At 41.1% G+C, this 6,006-nt stretch overlaps 1 protein-coding gene across 1 annotated transcript in view; it reads right to left on the bottom strand.

Moving 5' to 3' along the window:
- Positions 1-94, bottom strand: part of PWP1 (PWP1 homolog, endonuclein) — a 753,749-nt gene extending 753,655 nt beyond the window's left edge. Inside the window, exon 1 of the mRNA XM_050749781.1 lies at positions 85-94. The gene's annotated coding sequence lies outside the window, so the exon portion shown is untranslated. The remainder of the gene's footprint in view (positions 1-84) is intronic.
- Between the last annotated feature and the right edge of the window lie 5,912 nt (positions 95-6,006).

Here is a 6,006-nt window from a genome sequence, read left to right as displayed (position 1 = left end):
GCCCTCCCAGCAGTCCCCAACCGGCTTTGTCCCAATTGCGCACGCGCGACGCTCCGAGGGCCCCCCCCGCCCCCCGCCCCTTTGCCCCCGGGCGCCTCCGTGGGAACCCCCGGCCGGCCTGCGCGCGCCTGCTCCAGGGGTCTCCCCGCCTTTTTCCGCCACCATCCAATCAGATCGGGCGAGGGGCGCGAAGCCCGGGAGACGCGTAGGCCGCGGTCCCCAGGCCGGGTGCTTTGGCATCTGCGGGTGCCCGGAGTCGCGTTCCGTGCCGAGTAACGGTCTTCAGAATTCAGAACCTTCGCCTTAGGGAAGGTGGGACGGTCGCCAGTTTCTCCAGCACTTTCTTCGTCCAGGGACGTCAGCCTCCCTTGCCTGCTGTCCTCAGGGAGTGACAGCCGGACCTGCTCAGACGTTCACGTCGGGGCTTTCTACAGGCCTTTGTGACTAAGTGCTAGGGGTGAGGAGCGACGTGGCTTATTTATGTGTTTTTCAGTTTGTTATGATTTTTTTATTATTATTATTTTACTTCTCTCTGCCCTAGAATTGAGCTCCTTGAGTAAAAACCCGCCTGGGTCGCCATCACCCTAGGCTTGGTGCAGGGCCTGCCAGGCATTCGAAATTTGTTGAAGAGGTGGGTGTTTAGTATTGAGAGAGCCGCAGATTGGGCATTAGAAAGCTTGGCTTTGCGCCGCGTCCTTGCCACTTGCTGACCAGGCGCCTCCACGTGGTCCTCGCCCGTCCAAAGGCACGGGGAGGCGCGTGGCGGCCCCGCCTGAGCTGAGCCCCCTGGAACGTGAGACCGTCTCGCTCTGAACTTCAAAGCGGGGTTGCAGGAGCTACCTCAAGGTCGTTTTGAGGACGGGAAAACTGCTCAAAGCCTGCTTACCTAGATCAATGGTATCGATTAACTTTTCTTTGACTCCCTTTCCACACCTATAAAATGAAGATAACGGGAAACTTGTCATACATTTGTTTGTGGTTGGTGGGAAAGGTCTTTATGAACTGTGAAGTCTTACGCAAATGTGAGATGTTTCCTTTCGCAATCTGATTAGCAACTCAAAACACATGAAGCAAAAACACTCGAAGTCAAAAACATACACAGGAAGCAAAAAAAAAACCTCACAAAATGGTTTATCAACTGCAGAATATTCAGGATGGTGGAACTGAATGATAACTATTGACAACATAGCTCAGAAAGGACATGCTAAAGCATTCTGGATGAAGCTAACTTTGATCCAGGTCTTAAATGGAATGGACTATAGTTTATAGCTTCAACCTAAATATTAACTTATGAAATCAGAGAATTAAGGCCACGTATGCCACTGTGCTCAGACTGTCAAGATATTTTAGTTTCTCAAAGCAGAAAGAAGAAATTAAATAATCTTGTCAACTCAACATATGGGTTGGATGATTAGCAGGATCCATGGATTGTTCTGTTTATCCAGTATGTGAAGAAACGGATATCTTCTGTTTTCTTGTTATTACAGAAACTTCTGTCCTTAATATGTGACCTTTGAAGGTTGAACTCTAGGTAAAATTATGAAGTGCACAGTTACGTCTTGTTTCTTCTTCTCTTTGTATGTCGTTTTACAAGAGAATCTTAATTTTATCAAAGTACAAATGACACAAGATTGTAGCCACTCCTGGGAGATTTTGCATTTTTACAGTTATTAAAAGCCATAACTCAAAGCAGCAGTTGAATCTGTTTCATAAACCAACTAAGATTTAAAAGAGCTTCTTTGGGAGGTGATGAGTTCACCAGAAACTTCTGAAATTACAAGTGTAGGAGTTTAGCCTATAAAACGAAGAAATACATGACTTGTAGTATTTCTTCATTTTATAGGCTGAACTCCTCTAAGTTCTTGATTCCCATTTTGTGACCTCCCTTTCTTAGATTATTAAAATAAAATACAGGTGGCTCACGCCTGTAATCCCAGCACCTCGGAGGCTGAGTCAGGGGAAGATCACTTGAGCCCAGGAGTTTAAGACCAGCCAGGGCAACATGGGGAGATCACATCTCTTAAAACATTAGTAATTGAGCACGGTGGCACACTCCTGTAGTCCCAGCTATTTGGGATACTGAAGCAGGAGGATTGCTAGAGCCTGGGAGGTCAAAGCTGCAGTGAGCTGTGGTCACACCACTGCATTCCAGCCTGGACAACAGAGTGAGACCCTGTTTCAAGAAAAATAAAATGAAACATTTATTTCTGGATGTTATTTTGAAAGATTTTGTCATGTCTTAATGAGCCCTGGCCAGGTAATCACAGTACTTTGGGAGGTCAAGGTGGGAGGATGCTTAAAGCCAGGAGTTTGAGACTAGCCAGGTCAACATAGTGAGACCCTGTTTCCACAAAAAATAAATAATTAGCCAGGTGTGGTGGCACGCACCTGTAGTCCTAGCTACTTGGGAAGCTGAGGCAGGAAGGTCACTTGAGCCAGGATTTCAAGGCTGCAGTGAGCTATGATTGTGCCACTGCACTCCAGCCTGGGTGACAGAGTGAGACCCTCTTTCTTAAAATAACAATAATAATGAATTATTTGTGCCTTCAGGCAATAAAATTCTTTTAACAAAATTCTTAATACACATATCAATTACCCAGCCTCTTAAGTGACTGAGTTTTCTTCTAGTTGAGTACACACAGTCTTTTTGCCTTATTGAAAAACTTAGAAATTAGATGTGACATTGCTTAACATGGTGGGGTGGTTCAAAGAGGACCAGAAAGAAGCAAGTCAGAAACTAGTAATGTTAAGAAATTATTTCTAGGCTGATAGTACACTGAAGTTTAAAAACCTCCAGCCCAACCTTCTACCCAACATGTGAGTCTGTCTCCTGTTATGTGCACAATCATAGTTTTCATCATTATCAAGCCCTCTTCCCAGAGTTTCAGTATGCACTCATTTAAGTAACAAGCCTACTTGTTGCAAGGTATGCATGTTTTTCCTGTTTCACCATGTTTTCATGAGTGTAATGCATTATCCTTGCATTAAATTAACAGCTTTACAAAGGTTAGTTACCACCCAGTGTAAATCATTATGCTTTCTATCCTCACTTTCTTACTGGTCTTTGCCATTCCTGGCACAATCAACTGTGCTATCCTTGGTTTTCCTTTCCCTGCAACAATGTCCTTCTTAATTTTTCCTATGATATGGCAGATTTATTTGACACAGCTCCTAACCTCGATCATCTGATTTATCTCGATCCAATGAGGCAAGTACATTATATTCTAATATAGGGAATCCTATATTCATGTGAGGAAACTGAAGCATAGAGAAGTTGGATAATTTACCACAGGTCCCACAGGCTAGTGAAGAGCAGGCTCTAGAATCAAACCCAATTTTGTCTGACTCTAGAGTCCAAGTTCTTAACCACTATGTTCTAAGAAAGAGAAAAGCAGTTTCTGACATGCAGTAGATGCTGGCACACTAGGCTTTGGTATTCTTGTTGAACAAAAACAATTTTAGAGAACATCAACATCAGATGAGGTCACTCCATGATCATGGTAGATCAGGACAAAAATAACACTACTTCATAATCATGTCTCAACGTAGACAAAAACACAAATGCTGTCCAACCCACCAAATGGAATACATAAAATGAAAATACCAATCTAGTCTACGTAGCTGTTGCCTCTTTGCCAATGACAGCTTTAGCCTCATTCCAGTTTTCCCTCTTTCTAGATAAGATTTATTAAGATACACACTCATAGAATTACCCCCACTTCCTGACAATATCCTGTTTAGAGCGTAGAGCAAAGTTCCACCTCTTTAAACCCTCTATCAAATCACCTAACACAAACCCAAATCTTAATATAAGATTTTATGGAACATCTTACCGATATGCCACATGGTTCCCTGTGATGTGTTCTCCCTTGCTGCAATGAGTAGTAAATTCAACTTGTTCAACCACAGGTGTGTTCCTGGTGATCTTTGACTAGAAAGCATTGACAATTCTTTCCGAACCATTCTATATCATGCATTTCTATGAAGTAGAAAGCATACTTGTTAGGTATTTCTGCCAATCAAAGTAACTGGAAACTGTCCTTTAATCTCCAGCCATAGCATTGTCACACCAAAGCTAGAAGGTTCCCTTTCTTTTTGTGGATCATATATAGAGTGTCTGCTAAATTGAGCCTTATTAAAAGATAGTGAAAAGAAACACATATGTTGGAATAATTGGACATCATTTTGAAAACAAAAGCTCAACACCTATAAACTCATGCCTTTCACCATATGTAAAATAATTCAAAATGGATCATAGATCTAAATGTGAAAATATAAAACTTTTAGAAGAAAATATAGGAGAACATTTTTATGATTTTGAATTAGGCAGAGTTTTCTTAGATACAACAAAAAACATGCAATCCATGAAAGAAAGAAATTTATAAAAACTTGCTCTTTGGATAACACTTGCTCTTTGGATGACACTTAAGAAAACAAAAGAACAAGCAACAGACTGGGAGAAAATATTTGCAAAACATACCTATTTGTTTTTTTTTCTTTTTTTTTTTTTTGAGACGGAGTCTCACAGTGCCGTCCAGGCTGGAGTGCAGTAGCGCAATCTCGGCTCACTGCAAGCTCCGCCTCCCGGGTTCACACCATTCTCCTGCCTCAGCCTCCCAAGTAGCTGGGACTACAAGCAAGAAATTAGCCCGCCATCATGCCCAGCTAATTTTTTTTTTTTTTTTTTTTTTTTTTTGTATTTTTAGTAGAGGCAGGGTTTCAATGTGTTGGCCAGGTTGGTCTCCATCTCCTGACCTCATAATCTGCCCGCCTTGGCCTCCCAAAGTGCTGGGATTACAGGTGTGAGCCACTGCGCCCAGTCAAAACATACCTATTAAATGACTGTATTCTGAATATATGAAACACTCTTAAAACTCAGAAGACAATCCAGTTTTAAAATGTGTGAATAATTGAACAATTACTTCACCAAAGGAGATACATGGATGGCAAATAACCATATGAAAAGATGCGCAACCCCTCCCACCCCAAGGCAACCACTCATCTGTTTTCTCTCCTTTTGCCTTTTCCAGAATATCATATAAATGGAATACAGTATGAAGCATTTTTAGTCTTGCATCTTTCACTTAGAATAATGCATTTGAGATTTATTTATGTTGTGTATAGGAGTATTTTGTTCCTTTTATTGCTATAGTCTATTTACTATAGTAGTCATTAGGGAAATGCAAATCAAAGCCACAATGATCACTACTTGGTTGAAATAAAAACAATTTCAAAAGCTATTGACGATGGACAAAAACTAAAATTCTCAGACATTGTTGGTGGGAATGCAGAGGGGTACATACACTTGGGAAATGGTTTGGGAGTTTCTTATAAAGTTATGCATACACTTGTGATATGACCTAGAAATTCTACTCCTAGATATTTACCCAAGAGGAATGAAAACATGTTCACACAAAAACCCGAACATATTTTACAATCATCTAAAACTGGAAACACCCTAAATGCCCTTTAATTTGTGAATGGATAAGCAAATGGTGGTACATATATACAACAGAATCTACTCAGCATATAAAAAGAATAAACTGCTCCTACACACAACATAAATAAATCTCAAGTGCATTATTCTAAGTGAGAGATGCAAGATTAAAAAGTCTTCACACTGTATTCCATTTATATGACATTCTGGAAAAGGCAAAACCATAAAAAGAGAAAAGAGATCAGTGGTTGCCTGGGAGGTGAGAAGAGTTGACTATAAAGTGGAGCTTAAGAGAACTGAGGAGGGGTAATGGAACTGTTGAATATCTTGACTGTGATGTGTGTGGGTGACAGAATGTATGCAGCTGCCACAACTCATAGATTTGTACACTAAATAGAGCAGTTTTGCTGTGTGTAAATTATATCTTAATAATTTTGCCTTGAGAAAGAGAGATGTTGAAATGGAAAAAAAGAGTTGTGATGAGGTAGAGCTACCTGGCACCATGAATATGAAGACTGGCCTAAAGGTGAACAGCCTCTTATACTCCTAATGGGAAGCACTTCACAGTA

This window comes from Macaca thibetana, chromosome 11 (assembly GCF_024542745.1).
Source record: "Macaca thibetana thibetana isolate TM-01 chromosome 11, ASM2454274v1, whole genome shotgun sequence".
Taxonomy (NCBI): Eukaryota; Metazoa; Chordata; class Mammalia; order Primates; family Cercopithecidae; genus Macaca; species Macaca thibetana.
The sequence above is the reverse complement of the archived record's forward strand: the minus strand, read 5'-3'. Positions and strand labels throughout refer to the sequence as shown.